The sequence below is a fragment of the Schistocerca americana genome, chromosome 10, assembly GCF_021461395.2.
Source record: "Schistocerca americana isolate TAMUIC-IGC-003095 chromosome 10, iqSchAmer2.1, whole genome shotgun sequence".
Taxonomy (NCBI): Eukaryota; Metazoa; Arthropoda; class Insecta; order Orthoptera; family Acrididae; genus Schistocerca; species Schistocerca americana.
The window spans coordinates 143,230,399-143,249,810 of record NC_060128.1 but is presented as its reverse complement, the minus strand read 5'-3'; the positions used below and the strand labels follow the sequence as shown (position 1 = coordinate 143,249,810).

At 46.0% G+C, this 19,412-nt stretch overlaps 1 protein-coding gene and 1 pseudogene across 1 annotated transcript in view; one reads left to right on the top strand and one right to left on the bottom strand.

Annotated features, from left to right (window-relative positions):
* The window catches only part of LOC124552612 (unconventional myosin-Ia), a 730,641-nt gene that overhangs the window by 388,122 nt on the left and 323,107 nt on the right, over positions 1-19,412 (bottom strand). The gene's annotated exons all lie outside the window — the stretch shown is intronic.
* Positions 3,343-3,460, top strand: LOC124552831 (annotated as a pseudogene).

Here is a 19,412-nt window from a genome sequence, read left to right as displayed (position 1 = left end):
AGTCTTTACAAACAGACCTTTCATCAAGTGAGTGGTTGCACGTGATTGCTAAGAAAGGCGCTATTGTGTCTGCATACTCTGAAAGGAACCTGATTGGTATACCATCTGGACCGGAAGACTTGCTTTTTTTAAAGTGTTTGATTTGTTTCGCAACACCTAAGATATCTGCTTTTATGTCACTCATGCAAACAACTGTTCTGGTTTCGAATTATGGAATATTCACTTCGTCTTCTTTCGTGTAGGAATTACGGAAAACTGTATTTATTAACTCCGCTTTAGTGGCACCATCATCGGTAACATTTCCATCGCTATCGCACAGTGATGGCATTGACTGTTTTTTGCCACTGGCGTATTTCACGTACGACCAGACTCTCTTTAGGTTTTCTACCATATTCTGAGACAATGTTTCATTGTACCGAGCGAGGTGGCGCAGTGGTTAGACACTGGACTCGCATTCGGGAGGACGACGGTTCAATCCCGCGTCCGGCCATCCTGATTTAGGTTTTCCGTGATTTCCCTAAATCGCTCCAGGCAAATGCCGGGATGGTTCCTCTGAAAGGGCACGGCCGACTTCCTTCCCCATCCTTCCCTAATCCGATGAGACCGATGACCACGCTGTCTGGTCTCCTTCCCCAAACCAACCAACCAACCAATGTTTCATTGTGGAAACTATTAAAACCATCTCGCATTGACTAAATTTCGAGCTTCCGTGAAAAAGCCAGTCTTTGGGACTTTGCGTTCTTCTGAATTTGGCATGCTTTTTTCCTTGCTTCTGCAACAGTGTTCTGACGTGTTTTATGTACCACGGTAGATCAGTCCCGTCTCTTATTAACTTATGCGGTTTGAATCTATCTATTGCTGCCGATACTGTATCTTCGAATTGATGTTCTCTCTCATGATGCGACGATCAACTCCGACATGTATCATGCTACCCTTGGAAATTGAAGAAACGACATCAGCGTGTTAGTCGCAACAAAAAATCGAACGATCTCTCCACCTTCGCCATGACACCGCAGTGCGTCAGACAAATCAGTGCACCCGAGAGCAGGCCAGACAACATAACTGGACGTATCTTTCTCATCAACCCTACACCCTGGATTTCGCATCTTGCGTCTTGTCTGGAATATGCGAATTAAATGGCGGCCGGTGTGGCCGTGCGGTTCTAGGCGCTTCAGTCTGGAGCCGCGCTGCTGCTACGGTCGCAGGTTCGAATCCTGCCTCGGGCATGGGTGTGTGTGATGTCCTTAGGTTAGTTAGTTTTAAGTAGTTCTAAGGTCTAGGGGACTGATGACCACAGCAGTTGAGTCCCATAGTGCTCAGAGCCATTTGAACCATTTGAACCTTGCGTCTTCTAACTCTCTCGCCCAACGAAGGATGCACTCTGCGAGAAGCAGTACATAGACGACGCGGAAGTTATTAATGATGGAAGACGTTGGCTCCAACGTCGACCACGGGAACATACTAGCCCTCCCTGTGAGATGGCATAAGCCCGCCACATTGAACGGAGAATGCATTGAAAAATAGACTTCTGTAGCAAAAAGAATGAGGAATAATATACACTACTGGCCATTAAAATTTCTACACCAAGAAGAAATGCAGATGATAAACGGGTATTCATTGGACAAATATATTATACTAGAACTGACATGTGATTACATCTTCACGCAGTTTGGGTGCATAGACCCTGAGAAATCAGTACCCAGAACAACCACCTCTGGCCATAATAACGGCTTTGATACGCCTGGGCATTGAGTCAAACAGAGCTTGGATGCCGTGTAGAGGTACAGCTGCCCATGCAGCTTCAACACGATATCACAGTTCATCAAGAGTAGTGACAGGCGTATTGTGACGAGCCAGTTGCTCGGCCACCATTGACCAGACGTTTTCAATTGCTGAGAGATCCAGAGAATGTGCTGGCCAGGGCAGCAGTCGAACATTTTCTGTATCCAGAAAGGCCCGTACAGGACAGGACCTGCAACATGCGGTCGTGCATTATCCTGCTGAAATGTAGTGTTTCGCAGGGATCGAATGAAGGGTACAGCCACGGGTCGTAAAACATCTGAAATGTGACGTCCACTGTTCAAAATATGAAGTTTTGCCATTCGTGCACCAAGGTTCGTCGTTGACTACATCATCACAGGCGCTCCTGTCTGTGATGCAGCGTCAAGGGTAACCGCAGCCACGGTCTCCGAGCTGATAGTCCATGCTGCTGCAAACGTCGTCGAACTGTTCGTGTAGATTGTTCTAGTCTTGCAAACGTCCCCATCTGTTGACTCAAGGATCGAGATGTGGCTGCACGATCCGTTACAGCCATGCGGATAAGATGCCTGTCATCTCGACTGCTAGTGATACGAGGTCGTTGGGATCCAGCACGGCGTTACGTATTACCCTCCTGAACCCACCGATTCCATATTCTGCTAACAGTCATTGGACCTCGACCAACGCGAGCAGCAATGTCGCGATACGATAAACCGCAATCGCGATAGGCTACAATCCGACCTTTATCAAAGTCGGAAACGTGGTGGTACGCATTTCTCCTCCTTACACGAGGCATCACAACAACGTTTCACCAGGCGACGCCGGTCAACTGCTGTTTGTGTATGAGAAATCGGTTGGAAACTTTCCTCATGTCAACACGTTGTAGGTGTCGCCACCGGCGCCAGCCTTGTGTGAATGCTCTGAAAAGCTAATCATTTGCATATCACAGCATCTTCTTCCTGTCGGTTAAATTTCGCGTCTGTAGCACGTCATCTTCGTGGTGTAGCAATTTTAATGGCCAGTAGTGTAGTGTGTTGGAATCCTCAAGAAAGCCAACCTGCTTTTAGGACAAAAAATGTGTTTCAGTACTACTGAATAGTCCTCGTATTACTCACCAGACATTCCAATGAATATTTAACGCAAAAACTTATTCAGTCTCCTCCCACCGACGACATTACTAGACGAATTTCAGGCCATCCTAGATGCTCCCTTCTACAGTTATCAGGCGAGCCACGAAATACCCTGCGGTTCTTAACAGCCGTCTGTTGACGCAACAAAACGCACGCGCAGTGCTCAGGGACACAGTGTTTTCCCGTTTCGTTAAAAATAAAAGCGCAAAATTTACGTATGTAAAAGATGCAGACACATACAGTAGTAGTAAACAAACAGCGCCCACGAGTGGTGCAGGACGCCAAAATATTCACAGGGAAAAAGAGAGGCCGACCGCAAACACGAGAAAACAAACACTGGGGGCAACCATACACATATATATTGCATAAGGCCTTGCTCACATTACGCAGGTGAGAGAACGCGGTGCAATATATCTGTGAATCACAGAAAAAGATTTATGTATATACACTGATGGGCAACGGCATTGCCGCAGTGGATACACCGGTTCCCGTGAGATCACCGAAGTTAAGCGCTGTCGGACGTGGTCGGCACTTGGATGGGTGACCATCCAGGTCGCCATGCGCTGTTGCAATTTTTCGGGGTGCACTCAGCCTCGTGATGCCAACTGAGGAGCTACTCGAGCGAATAGTAGCGGCTCCGGTCAAGAATACCATCATAACGGTCGGGAGAGCGGTGTGCTGAACCCCATACCCCTCCTGTCCGCATCTTCCACTGAGGATGACACGGAGGTCGGGTGGTCCCAGTTGGCCACTCGTGGTCTGAACACGGAGTGCTTTGTATACACTGATGAGTCAAAAATAATGACGCAAATTTAATAGCGCGTGGAAGGCAGTGCAGGAGCGATTCTGCGTGACATGGATTCCAGAAGTCCCCTGTAGATTTCCAAATAGTGTTCCAGACGTGTTACATCAGATTCAGATGATCCGAATTACCTTAGTTCAATAGCCACTGTAGTGTTCCTAAAGCCACTGTATCACGATACTGGCCTTATGGCACAGAGAGTTATCTTGCTGGAAGATGCCATTGGCGTCTGGAAAAATATAAAACAAGAAAGGATGGACGTGGTCCATAATAACACTGACGTAGTCTAGAGCTGTCTAGATGTCTACGATTATCACCAGAGGTCCCACTGAAGCCCAGCTGACTGTCCCCCACAGCACAATATTGCTCCATGGGCCTGTGTCAGTGGCATAGTGCATGTACCAAGTAGAAGTTGGCCTGGATGAAGGCGTGTCCAGACAGGACCCTCGACCTGGTGTAACTAGAAACGTGATTCATCCGAGCAGTCGACACGTTTCCACTGAGCCACGATCCATTCTCGATGAACCCGCACGCAAAGCAGTTGTAATTGACGATGATAGGTAACGCAACAATTTTTTTTTCTGAAAGTACACTACTGGCCATTGAAATTCCTACACCAAGAAGAAATGCAGATGATAATCGGGTATTCATTGGACAAATATATTATACTAGAACTGACATGTGATTACATTTTCACGCTATTGGGGTGCATAGATCCTGAGAAATCAGTACCCAGAACAACCACCTCTGGCCGTAATAATGGCCTTCATACACCAGTCACTACTCTTGATGAACTGTGGTATCGTATTGAAGCTGCATGGGCAGCTGTACCTGTCTGTACGCGCCATCCAAGCTCTGCTTGACTCAATGCCCAGGCGTATCAAGGCCGTTATTACGGCCATAGGTAGTTGTTCTGGGTACTGATTTCTCAGGATCTATGCACCCAAATTGCGTGAAAATGTAATCACATGTCAGTTCTAGTATAATATATTTGTCCAATGAATACCCGTTTATCATCTGCATTTTTCTTGATGTAGCAATTTTAATGGCCAGTGGTGTAAGTCTTTCGATGTCAACCGTTGCAAGCAAGGACGGAAAAAGCAGTGGTTTTGGGAACATGTATAGAAAAACCAGTAACCACGGAAGATGCTTCATAACTAACAGCGAAACCCATCTGGTGTAATTCTCGTTAATTAGACTGCTTAAGACGGAAAACCAATAATAATTGATCTTATATTAATCCTTCTATTCGGTTCTTATGTTTATTATTCAGGAATATTTGGTGCATTTTCTTGGAGGATACCGATCACAGAAACATTAGATACACAGAAATTGCGAATTCCACAAGCGAAAGCAGTTTGCGACAGCGAAATTTATTCATATGAATCTCACTCGGGAAAGAAACGGCGTCAACATTACTGGAGATTTCAGGCGTTGGCAATAACTTCGCAGTAAACCACGCCACAGCAGATTAGTTTAGAGGAAACAGCCGCTTGCAGTTGATCATGAATCAAGATACACAACAGGACTTTCACCGGAAACAATTTCAAATATAATTTTCTAATTTTGTTCCAATTCATTAATTAGATATACAGTTACTATATACTGGAAACCATTCGTGAAGTAATCTTCTACGGACATGAGTATACAAATGAAAAAGTAGAAATAATAGTCGGGTTTCGAACATGGGGGCAAAAGTGTGAAATCAGAATGCTAGCCACTGCGCTATTGTTTCGACTGAACTACTTACTCGCTAAAAGGCATACAAAAGCTTTTCTCAGGAACGGTCGAGTCTCCACGGTTCCCTTATTTTGACACCTCTTACATTGAGTGCAGTTCCTTGGAAATTGATTTATGGAACTTGCCGTGTTCTCCTCGTGTATACGGCTGGACAACTTCTCTCAAATCACGGTAAGAAATTGCACACACAAACTTTCCTCATGAAGCAGTATAGCCATTAGTAAAAGCTGCATCAAAATCCTTATAATAGTTCCTGAGATCGGTCTTCACGAACAGACAGAAAACGCGTAGGGACTTCATAATACACTATCTGATCAAAAGTATCCGGACACCTGGTTGAAAATGACTTACAAGTTCGTGGCGCCCTCTATCGGTAATGCTAATTCTATATGGTATTGGCCCACCCTTAGACTTGATGACAGCTTCCGCTCTAGCAGGTATACGTTCAGTCAGGTGCTGGAAGGTTTCTTGGGGAATGGCAGCCCATTCCTCACGGAGTGCTCCACGGAGGAGAGGTATCGATGTCGGTCGGTGAGGCCCGGCATGTAGTCAGCGTTCAGAAACATCCCAAAGGTGTTCTATAGGATTCAGGGCAGGACTCTGCGCAGGCCAGTCTATTACAGGGATGGTATTGTCGTGTAACCACTCCGCCACAGGCCGTGCATTATCAACAGGTGATCATGTGCTCATGTTGAAAGATGCAATCGCCATCTTCGAATTGTTCTTAAACAGTGGGAAGCAAGAACGTCAACGTAGGCCTGTGCTGCGATAGTGTCACGCAAAACAACAAGGGGTGCAAGCCCTCTCCATGAAAAACACGGCCACACCATAACACCACTGCCTCCGAATTTTACTGTTGGCACACGCTGGTAGATGACGTTCACAGAGCATTCGCCATACCCACACCCTACCATCGTATCGCTACATTGCGTATCGTGATTCGTAATTCCACACAACGTTTGTACACTGTTAAATCGTCCGATTTTTACGTTCCTTCCACCAAGCGAGGCGTCATTTGGCATTTACCGGCGTGATGTGTGGCTTATGAGCAGCCGCTCGACCATGAAATCCAAGTTTCCTCACCTCCCACCTAACTGTCATAGTACTTGCAGTCGATGCTGATGCAGTTTGTACTTCATGTGTGATGGTCTGGATAGAAGTCTTGTCTATTACACATTACGACTCTCTTCAACTGTCGGTGGTCTCTGTGAGTCAACAGACGAGGTCGTACTGTACGATTTTGTGCTGTACGTGTCCCTTCACATTTCCACTTCACTATCACATCGGAAGCAGTGGACCTAGGAATGTTTAGGAGGGTGTAAATATTGCGTACAGACGTATGACACAAGTGACACCCAATTACCTGACCATGTTTGAAGTCCGTGAGTTTCGCAGAGCGCGCCATTCTGCTCCCTCACGATGTCTAATGACTACTGAGGTCGCTGATGTGTAGTACCTGACAGTAGGTGGCAGCACAATGCACCTAATATGAAAAACGTATGTTTTTGGTGGTGTCGGATACTTTTGATCACATAGTGTAGGTCCCAGAGATTCCAGGTCTTTCGTAAATCTTTTAATTTCAAGTTTGAAGTCGTATAACAAACGACAAAAGAAATAGGTTTTGCATTGATGTAATTACAAATTAACAATTTACGATTTTTTTTGCTTTACTTGCGCTGTGAAACATCGTTTCGCACCAAATTTCGTGGTTCCAGGTCAGCGGAAAGTACCCTAGAAGCTTTGAAGAGCGAATTTGCAGGTATAGAAATATATATTTACAACTAAACTTCCTTGCTTGTAAACTTCCTTGCTTGTCAAGTGTTAGATTGTTTGGGCCTTCAGCCTGATTAATATATTGTTTAAAGATTAAGCCTTGGGCCTTGTGCCTACTAAAAATTATTTTGGCTGTATTTTAAGTCATGAGCCTTCAGCCGTTTTAAAATTAAAGTTCTTTGCTTGTCAAGTATTAGATTGTTTGGTGCCTTCAGCCTAATTTACGATAAGGCTTTGTCGTTTAAATTTATTTTACCTTGAGTTTTAAGTCATGGGGCCTTCAGCCGTTTTTAAATTAAGGATATTTGTCTTTCGCGCATCAGACTGTTTGGGATCTTCAGCCTAATTGAAGATAAGGCCTTATTTAATTTTACCTTGAGTCTTAAATCATGGGCCTTCAGCCGTCTTTAAATTAAGGTTGTGGCTTTTCAAGTGTTAGATTTCGGGCCTTCAGCCAAATTGTAGAACTTACTTAACGTGAGGCATTCTGCCCTCTAAATATTCTCTTTGGCATCTGAATTTTGGTTCAGATGGTTCTGATCACTATGGGACCTAACTTCTGAGTTCATCAGTCCCCTAGAACTTAGAACTACTTAAACTTAACTAACGTAAGGACATCACACACATCCATGCCCGAGGCAGGATTCGAACCTGCGAGCGTAGCGGTCACGCGGTTCCAGACTGTAGAGCCTAGAACCGCTCGGCCACCCCGACCGGCCATCTGAATTTTGAGTTAATGGCTTTTAGCCGTTTTTTTGTTTTTTAAATTAAACTGGTTGTGCCCTTAAGGCATAAGATAGTGTGGCGTATTCAGCCGATAACTAAGTTCGAGATTTTGTACTGTAATGTTTAGTCGAAAAAACAAAGCTATATGTGTTGGAGTGTAACTGACAGCCGCTCATTTTGGCCCCTTTCCACAATTGCAACTACCTGTCCTGTCCTGCGGCTTTAACACGGCGTTTCACTTACTCCACATTAGGATGCGGCAGACAACATCCCTGCTGGGTGCATGCAGTCTGGTTTCTGCAAAAGTTGTAAGCAACCTTTCGCTCCCTGCTATCTCCGAATCTTCAAACAGTGTAGTCCAGTCGACAGTGTCAAAAGCCTTCTCTAAAGCTGCACGTATACTAAAGTGGGGAACGCCTGCGGCATTTTTGGAGTCGTGTCGAGTCTGTGCTGAGGAAAGCAGAGAGCAGCGAAGTGAGTTGGTCAGCAGAGTGGGAGGGAGGAAGGGGGGGAGGAGGAGGAGGCTCTGGCGAGCTTCCAGCTTCCAGCGGCCGCGGCCGGCCTGCTGGACTCTGGAGTTACCGCAGAACACGGGACGCCTCTCAGTCGGGGAGCGGCTACACGGCCCCAGCGCCACACGGACTGGCGTGCCGTCCGCTGTACCGGGGCGCAGCTCTAGGATTGGAAAGTGTGGCAGGCGCGGAATAATGGGGGTCGTGTGATGGGACACCCGTAGCTAAATAAGAGCAACATTGTACTACCATAAAACCGCTCATACAGTCTAGGACAGAAAAGAACGACGCGCCTCGAGGGAGTTATGTGACTGTAAAGGGTATCGTCAGGAGTGCCCCAGGGAAATGTGAGAGGATCGCTGATGTTCTATACAGGGTGAAAAGTATTTAAACCGACAAACTCTGGGAGGTTGTAGGGGACATCAAAACAAATATTTTTCCCTAATGTCATTTTCGCCTATGAGGATTATTTAAACCGGTAGAGGAAGATTTCTCTGGCGGCAAATTCGTTAAACCAACAAACACTTTTCCATTTTTTTATGACCAAGACACAACACATTAACACAACCCAATTTCAGTTACAGTAGATTTTCAAAAATGCCTCCACTGACACGTAAACAAAGGTTACACCGTTGGATCATGTTCTGTCTGACACGGGCAAAAACCCCAGGAGTATCGTGAGTTGTTCCTGCTGCTGCTACTATCCGGGCAACCAGATCCTCTTCTGATACAACAGGAGTTGCGTAAACAAGGTTGCGCATCTCTCCCCACACAAAAAAGTCCAGAGGGGACATATTTAGGGATCGAGTAGGCCACGGTACAGGACCACCTCTGCCAATCCACGTTTCTCGGAACAGTCGGTCCAGGAATCGACGCACACGACGACTGAAACGTGCCGGCGCCCCGTCATGTTGGGACCACATGCGTTGTCTTGTAGGGAGCGGGACGTCTTCCAGCAATTCTGGCAATGCTCTGGCGAGAAAATTGGAATAGTGCCTGCCATTTAATGGCCTAGGTAGCAGATACGGCCCAATTAAACAGTCCCCAACAACACCGACCCACACATTAACGAAGAACCGCACTTGATGAGCGCTAGTAACTGTGGCATGTGTGTTATCCTCACTCCAAACATGCGAATTGTGCGTGTTGAAGACTCCATTACGCCAGAACGTTGCTTCAGCGGTAAACAACACAGAGGATGCCAATGTAGGTTACATTTCACACTGTTACAGATACCACTGCGAAAACTGTGCTCTGGGTGGATAGTCAACTGGTTCTGGGTTGTCGACACGCTGTAAGTGAAATGGACGTGACAACTGCTCTCGAAGGACTGTTCTCACATTCGTCTGATTAGTCCCCATGCTACGTACAATTGCACGAGTGCTGATTGAAGGATCCCGCTCCACATGCTGCAAGACAGCTTCCTCAAATTGCAGCGTTCTTACCGTGCGACGGCGTCCCTGTCCAGGTAATCTGCTAAATGACCCGGTCTCACGCGGACGTTGGTACACAGCAGCAAAGGTCGTGTGATGCGGGATACGGCGATTAGGATATTGTTGTTGATAAACCCGCTGTGCAGTTCGTCCGCTGTGGTACGCTACGTAGTACGCACCAACCATATCAGTGTACTCACTCCAGGTGTATCGCTCCATTAGTAAACAGACACAATGCACTAATACACTGGTGGACAGCAGCTGCCTACAACTGAAGAGTGTAATACGCCCTCTAACAACTGAAGAGCGTAATACGGCCTCCACCGGCTTAAATAATCCTCATAGCAAAAAATGACATTAGGGAATAGTATTTGTTTTGATGTCCCTTACAACCTCCCACAGTTTCTCGGTTTAATTACTTTTCACCTTGTATATACAGCGTGGTCGAAAATTCCCCTTACAGACTTCTACGACTTGTAGAAGGGAGTGAGTACATCTTACACTCCTGGAAATGGAAAAAAGAACACATTGACACCGGTGTGTCAGACCCACCATACTTGCTCCGGACACTGCGAGAGGGGTGTACAATCAATGATCACACGCACGGCACAGCGGACACACCAGGAACCGCGGTGTTGGCCGTCGAATGGCGCTAGCTGCGCAGCATTTGTGCACCGCCGCCGTCAGTGTCAGCCAGTTTGCCGTGGCATACGGAGCTCCATCGCAGTCTTTAACACTGGTAGCATGCCGCGACAGCGTGGACGTGAACCGTATGTGCAGCTGACGGACTTTGAGCGAGGGCGTATAGAGGGCATGCGGGAGGCCGGGTGGACGTACCGCCGAATTGCTCCACAGTACATCGATGTTGTCGCCAGTGGTCGGCGGAAGGTGCACGTGCCCGTCGACCTGGGACCGGACCGCAGCGACGCACGGATGCACGCCAAGACCGTAGGATCCTACGCAGTGCCGTAGGGGACCGCACCGCCACTGCCCAGCAAATTAGGGACACTGTTGCTCCTGGGGTATCGGCGAGGACCATTCGCAACCGTCTCCATGAAGCTGGGCTACGGTCCCGCACACCGTTAGGCCGTCTTCCGCTCACGCCCCAACATCGTGCAGCCCGCCTCCAGTGGTGTCGCGACAGGCATGAATGGAGGGACGAATGGAGACGTGTCGTCTTCAGCGATGAGAGTCGTTTCTGCCTTGGTGCCAATGATGGTCGTATGCATGTTTGGCGCCGTGCAGGTGAGCGCCACAATCAGGACTGCATACGACCGAGGCACACAGGGCCAACACCCGGCATCATGGTGTGGGGAGCGATCTCCTACACTGGCCGTACACCACTGGTGATCGTCGAGGGGACACTGAATAGTGCACGGTACATCCAAACCGTCATCGAACCCATCGTTCTACCATTCCTAGACCGGCAAGGGAACTTGCTGTTCCAACAGGACAATGCACGTCCGCATGTATCCCGTGCCACCCAACGTGCTCTAGAAGGTGTAAGTCAACTACCCTGGCCAGCAAGATCTCCGGATCTGTCCCCCATTGAGCATGTTTGGGACTGGATGAAGCGTCGTCTCACGCGGTCTGCACGTCCAGCACGAACGCTGGTCCAACTGAGGCGCCAGGTGGAAATGGCATGGCAAGCCGTTCCACAGGACTACATCCAGCATCTCTACGATCGTCTCCATGGGAGAATAGCAGCCTGCATTGCTGCGAAAGGTGGATATACACTGTACTAGTGCCGACATTGTGCATGCTCTGTTGCCTGTGTCTATGTGCCTGTGGTTCTGTCAGTGTGATCATGTGATGTATCTGACCCCAGGAATGTGTCAATAAAGTTTCCCCTTCCTGGGACAATGAATTCACGGTGTTCTTATTTCAATTTCCAGGAGTGTATTTTGAACAGGAACCCATACAACGAGACTACAGAGCGTCAAGTTTTAGGCGCGGGCGTCTGTAAATGTATGTATGTTCAAAAATGTGTGTGAAATGTTATGGGACTTAACTGCTAAGGTCATCAGTTCCTAAGCTTACACACTACTTAACCTAAATTATGCTAAGGACGAACACACACAACCATGCCCGAGGGAGGACTCGAACCTCTGCCGGGACCAGGCGCACAGTCCATGACTGCAGCGCCCAGACCGCTCGGCTAATCCCGCGCGGCAAATGTACGTATACACGGGGTGATTCCGCGATGATGTTACAGACTTTCTAGGATGATGGAGGACGATAAATGTATTAATTTGAAGTAGGGATCCCTGTACCGGGAACGAACGAGTCGAAAGTTATAAACGAAAACCGTTCTGATACCTCTGACAGTTGAATACATGTACCGGTTCTTGTGTTGCGAAGAGTGTAGGTTTGGTAAATTTCAGCGGTGGTAGTGTGGACAAAAACGAGAAAAAATGCCCAATAAACGTGGGCTCTAAAGTGCGTACCTTAACAGCTATGAAAACTTGCTCAGTAGAGGAGATGTGTTTCACATTAGAGCCCACGCTTATTGGACACGAACCAACGGGGATGTATGTGCTGTGCCGGTGTGTTATCGCGATGGAAGAGCCATGAATGGTCTCGCCACATTTCAGGCGGTTTCCTTCTCACATTTTCTCGCAGACGTCGCAACGCGTCCCGATAGTACCATCGATTAACAGTTTCTCCCTGTGGCACCAATTCATGATGAACTAATCCTTCAAAGAAAACTATAAGTGTGCTGTCACCGCCAGACACCACACTTGCTAGGTGGTAGCCTTTAAATCGGCCGCGGTCCGGTAGTATACGTCGGACCCGCGTGTCGCCACTATCAGTGATTGCAGACCGAGCGCCGCCACACGGCAGGTCTAGAGAGACGTCCTAGCACTCGCCCCAGTTGTACAGCCGACTTTGCTAGCGATGGTTCACTGACAAATTATGCTCTCATTTGCCGAGACGATAGTTAGCATAGCCTTCAGCTTCATTTGCTACGACCTAGCAAGGCGCCATTATCATTTGCTATTTATCTTGTGATGCATGTACCGTCAGACCGATGTTCACCAATTATGGATTAAAGTTAAGTATTCCAGAAGCTACGTACCTTTTTTGCTAGTCTCTATTCCTTTAACTGTTCCAGTCCTCACGCCAGCCTGCGTGAGCTTAAACGCGTGCCTTTCGGCTTCCTCAGAGTGGCTTGGTTGTCTTGCCAAGCCACAAAAATTAGAATGGCTTCCCGAGCTTTCTTTGGTCCTGGAGAAGCTCTCCCCACCAATTGTGCAGACTGAACCTTCGCCTCAGCCTCATAACAGCAGACCCACGTTTCGTCACCAGATATGATTCCCCTAAGCAACATCTCCTTCTCATTTGCGCGATCCAAAACCTCTTCACAGATTGCGAGGCGAAGGTCTTTCTGGTCTTGACTCATGAGTCGCGGGACAGACTTGGCGGCAAGACGATGCAGTCCAAGATACCGTGTCAGTATTCCATGACGTGATCCAACCTAAATGTTATATTTCTCTATAATCTGTCGCACAGTTAGTCTTCGATTGGCACGCACAATAGATATCGAAGCGTGACCTTTAACTTTCGTCCCACCATTTTTAAACCGCGTAAAGCATTCATAACACCGAGTACGGCTTAAGCACACATCACCGTAGACTTACTGCGTCATTTGGTGTCTCACTGTAAAGGTTTTCTTGAGTTCCACACAAAACTTAATGCAGATGCTCCTCAACTCTTCCATATCGAAATTCGCGAACTGTGCGTCGCAACGTTCCACACAATACAGCACTGAACAATGACTAACACACATACAACAATGAAACTTCCGGCAGTTACGCACTACACACAGGCGTGTGCAGGGACGCCAACTGCATTTCGCTCCAACACACCATTGACGCGAAATTACGAATGTTCCGGAATTTTTTTGAACAGATATTGCAGTTTGACGCAGTAATTATTTACACACCTTATCGATTTGTAGAAGTAATCATTTTCTGCGTACTATCAGCTGTAAACTAACATACGATTCGTACTTTGAAAGGTACTACGCCCTGGTTTTAAGACTAAGAATTAGAAAGTTCACACTCGAGGACTATCGGTCTATAATCGAAAAAATACGCCTGTTTACAGAAAAAAATAATGAACGAAGGTCCACACGTGTGGATAGAAGGAACGAAGAGGTTCATTATTTATTTCTTGACAGCAAGAATACATCAGTCTTATCGTAGTTATTCTAAAGGTGACAGGGTAAAATACAGGGAGCGAAAGGCTATTTACAATTTGTATAGAAAACAAATGGCAGTTATAAGGGTTGGGGGGTCATGAAAGGGAAGCAGTGGTAGGGAAGGGAGTGAGACAGGGTTGTAGCCTCTCCCCGATGTAATTCAATCTGTATATTGAGCAAGCAGTAAAGGAAACAAAAGAAAAGTTCGGAGTAGGTATTAAAATCCATGGAGAAGAAATAAAAACTTTGAGCTTCTCCGACGACATTGTAATTGTGTCAGAGACAGCAAAGGACTTGGGAGAGCAGTTGAATGGAATGGACAGTGTCTTGAAAGGAGGGTATAAGATGAACATCAACAAAAGCAAAACGAGGACGATGGAATGTAGTCGAATTAAATCGGGCGATGCTGAGGGAATTAGATTAGGAAATGAGACACTTAAAGCAGTAAAGGAGTTTTGCTATTTGGGGAGCAAAATAACTGATGATGGTCAAAGTAGAGAGGATATAAAATGTAGACTGGCAATGGCAAGGAAAGCGTTTCTGAAGAACAGAAATTTGTTAACATCGAGTATAGATTTAAATGTCAGGAAGTCGTTTCTGGAAGTATTTGTATGGAGCGTAGCCGTGTATGGAAGTGAAACATGGACGATAAATAGTTTGGACAAGAAGAGAATAGAAGCTTTCGAAATGTGGTGCTACAGAAGAATGCTGAAGATTAGCTGGGTAGATCACATAACTAATGATGAAGTACTGAATAGAACTGGGGAGAGGAGAAGTTTGTGGCATAACTTGACCAGAAGAAGGGATCGGTTGGTAGGACATGTTCTGAGGCATCAAGGGATCACCAATTTAGTACTGGGGGGCAGCGTGGAGGGTAAAAATCATAGAGGGAGATCAAGAGATGAATACATTAAGCAGATTCAGAAGGATGTAGGCTGCAGTAGGTACTGGGAGATGAAGAAGCTTGCACAGGATAGAGTAGCATGGAGGGCTGCACCAATCCAGTCTTATGACTGAGGACCACAACAACAACAACAACAACATCGTAGTTATTGCACCTTTACTTATTGTACTTTCAAAATAAGCCTGCGTTTCTGAGTAAACTTGCTGGTACCTTTTCTTCCCGCGTTAATTTAGTCTGTGAGTACGATGCGACTGATGTAAGGACAATAGATTACGATGACACAGTCCTTTACGTGTTGCTGGGACTGCAGTTGTAACAAAGGACAGTCCACGACATCCATTCTGAGCCTCGGAATCAGTAGGAATTGTCTGGTCAGAGCACCTAACGAAGCAAAGTAGTCGATCTGAACCTCGCTAATTGCTAGTAAGGCCGTAATTCAAACTCGCCCATCGCTACGAGACCGGACTCCGCGCCTACAACCGCCCAATTCGGCAACCCGCCAACCTAGCTATCTCCCTGTTTCACGTGCCACTGCGAACGCTTTCTCCGTTGCATTCCAAGCGTTCCAACCGATTCTCTCTTACTATGTTCTCCATTCCTTCCACCCCGCCCCCTCCCCCTCCGACCATCTTATTTTCTGATAACGAATTTGTTTCTCGCGCCGTAGAGATTTCGGAACGTGTAATCAGATACACTGCAATCAATTCAAATCTCAAGGATATCGAACAATGAAATTTTTCTTTCTGTACATTTTCAGTGTAGTAGTGAGAATAAATGATTAAAATTACATGTAATTTAATACTCAGATGTGCTGTCTCTGTCAGCGACAATTCATACCTGAGTGGACATCGAATCGAACAGAGCTATGATGACTAACATAGATGTGTCACTGTACACTATCTCAGCTCTGATTCAGAGTTTATCTGTTGTGGTGGTGATCTTTCAGCAACCTATGGTCATATTTTATGAACACTTCTCACTGTACACAAGTAGTGTGCGCAAAATGCCGTGGTTGCTAGATGCGCAATCGGCTGGGGAAGTGTGGTGGGAGCGGCAGTAGTGGGGGGGGGGGGGGGGGGGGAGCTCAGATTGCTGTAGGGGAAATGACGAGCGCTGGAGGGGAAGTGCTGTTCTAAACTGAAGCCAACCTCACATCTTTTGTAAATATTAAGTGGGGCCCCTCCACGCCCATGGTGACCATTCAAGAAGATCTACTGTCATCTCTGCTTTCGTTAGTATCTAAAAATAATTCCACTGATAATGTATCGATTTACTCGTATTTTCACCTGTCTTGATAATCATTTGTAACTTCCAGAGAAGCGTCATGAGTGGCGAATTTTGAGTAAAACCTACACATTCTCTGGTTACCATGCCAAAGTTTGCTTCTTTTGCCAAAACACAATGCAGTTTACACTGTCTCACCTCAATATCACGTTGTGCAGACACAATTGTGAGAGAATTCTGAAACAGTAGTTTATTAACTGAGGAACTGAGAAAATGCAAAGTCAGTAGCTTATGAAAAGGCACGTCCTCGGTACAAAAAAACGTGTAATGTCTTCACATATGTTGTTCCAAAACCGACAGCATTTCCAATTTCACCAGCTATCGAAGGCCCTTAAAAAACACATTCTTTCACCGAAAACGTCTGCAGTTATTGGAATAACACGGTAGATAATAAAGTTTCACATAATAATGATATGGTAAAATGCTCTCCTCTTTGCGTGCTATCATTTGCCAAAATCTAATTCTGACATCTGAAACTGTTTATGAAATATGAGGAATGTTGTGGATATTTCACTGGGGCTTTATTGCTGGTACGGCGGGACCGCAAATGGGTGTGCTACGTCAGATCAGTTTTCTCGAGATTGGTGACAGATAAATACTTCAATGTGCGTCTAAAGAGAAATTCAATATGTTGGCTAAATTTCGTATGTAACAACATATTATGTGATTACTTAATATGCACCGAATGCAAAATCATAGCGACCTCTATTTTTCATTGCACACTTTTCCGAATTTCGCACAGTGTCTGACTTTCACTTAAATATCAAAATGGTTCAAATGGCTCTAAGCACTATGGGACTTAACATCTAAGGTCATCAGTCCCCTAGAACTTAGAACTACTTAAACCTAACCAACCTAAAGACATCACACACATCCATGTCCAAGGTAGGATTAGAACCTGCGACTGTAGCAGCAGTGTAGTTCCGCACTGAAGCGCATAGAACCGCTTGGCCACAGCAAAAAATAGTTCAAAAGGCTCTGAGAACTATGGGACTTAACATCTGAGGTCATCAATCCCCTAGAACTTAGAACTACTTAAACCTAACTAACCTAAGGACATCACACACATCCATGCCCGAGGCAGGATTCGAACCTGCGACTGTAGCGGTCGCGCGGTTCCAGACTGTAGCGCCTAGAAACGCTCGGCCACCACGGCCGGCTGGCCACAGCAGCCGGCACGTAAATATCATAATAATTTGACCATTAACGATATGATGGGCACATCATCATGAACTTGACATATAAAGCTGTAAGTAAAAGAAAAATGAAATTTTTTTACCAAATAGTTTCTGTAAAATTGCTTGAGATAAATTGCAGGGTTCGCACCTTGATTCTGTCATCCCTTACCGGCTGAAAGGTGGAAAACAGTTATTTCTGTACCCCTTCCAAACAGACGAATGAATATGCCCAGTGCTTTGGACGAAAACTGATCACTCCGCATCAGCTACTGTGCCCTATGTGAGCTGTACGCAGGGTGTTCCAGGAAAACTGGGACAAACTTCGAGGTGTTGTAGAGGGTGGTTTGAGGAACAAATGGAGGATAGGAACTCCTCTCTGGGAACGTCAGCCAACGCTGCTACAGAACGTCGAAATTATAGGCGCCGACGCCTGCTACCGGGCCACCCCTTCAGCAGCTAACGTGACTTTGTATGCTGACCGACCATCTGCTATTGTTCCTCTGATTTTGTCATGTGTCCTACGAGTTTGTCTCTTCTTTTTTGGATGGGTTCCACACAGACCTGGTTTGCTTTACTGTTATTGTCATCCCTTCATTGGTAACTCTGTCTGCCCAGACGATCATTATCACCTTTCCATAGCAAAAACCAAAACAAAAATCTCCATGGCTTCTAACTGTCTTGTCTCTTCTTTTCTTATTGTCCAAGTTTCACAACCGTACAGGTCCTCACTGTAACAAATGCTTTCATAATCAATTTTCTTATTTCCACATTTATATTCTTGCTGGTGACTTTCTCAAATTAAATGCTGTTTTGGGTTGCTTTTATTCTGCTCATGACTTCTTTCCAGCTTCTACAGAACTCTGTGAAACTGTTTCCAAAATTCCTCTATCACTTCTAGCTTACAATTCTTATTCTTAAAGGTTCATATTCTTATTCAGCACTACATAAAATTATTATAGTCTTTCGCTTGTTTACTCTCATACCGTACTGATTACAGAAAATCCGTTCGACTGTGCTGAGGATCTTCTCTAGGTCTTCATCCGTCTGTGTGACCACAGCAGTGCCACTCGTGTGATGCAGCATGTTTACATTCTGCCCATTAATTATAATGCTCACCTCAGTGGTTACACAAACATGGTCTATGGCTAGGACTGAATTTAAGAGGACACTGCCACAGGAAAAGGGGGAAATGAAAGTATGGTGTAAAAATGGTTCAAATGGCCCTGAGCACTAGGGACTTAACATCTGAGATCATCAGTCTCCTAGAACTTAGAACTATTTAACCCTAACCAACCTAAGGACATCACACACATCCATGTCCGAGGCAGGATTTGAACCGTAGCGGTCGCGCGGTTCCAGACTGAAGGGTCTAGAACCTCTCGGCCACACCGGCCGGAAAAGTATGGTGTACGTGTAGATGTAGATGTAATGAAGGTATTAGCCAAGGCAACAGTCAAACACCGTCTGTAATTGCGACAGCTAACAAGAGCATGGGCGACGAGCGGTCTTGTATTATCTTGTTGAAAGATAAGGTCACAGGGGCCTGGAAGACGGGTCACAGCCACCAGCCTTAACACGTCAGAAATGTTGCGGATGCTACAGTTATGGGAATCAGAAGTGACCGCGTTCTGTAACCAGTGGCACCCAATTCCATCACAGCAAATGCTGGGACCGTACGCAGATGACAAATGGAATGTGGCAACCTTTGGTATACACTCTAAGACAAAAAAAGGCAAGAAAAAAATGACGCAGCAGGAAGGAATTACCTGAATAGGACGGAAACCTGTAGAATAGATGTACATGAGCAAACAAATGATTACAATTAAAGAAAAATTTGCTGATTTGTTCAAGAGAAAAAACTACATAAATTGAGCAAGTCAATAACGCGTTGGTGAACGTCTAGCGCTTATGCAAGCAGTTAATGCCACTCGGTGTTGAATGATAAAGTCGTTGTATGTTCTCCTGAGG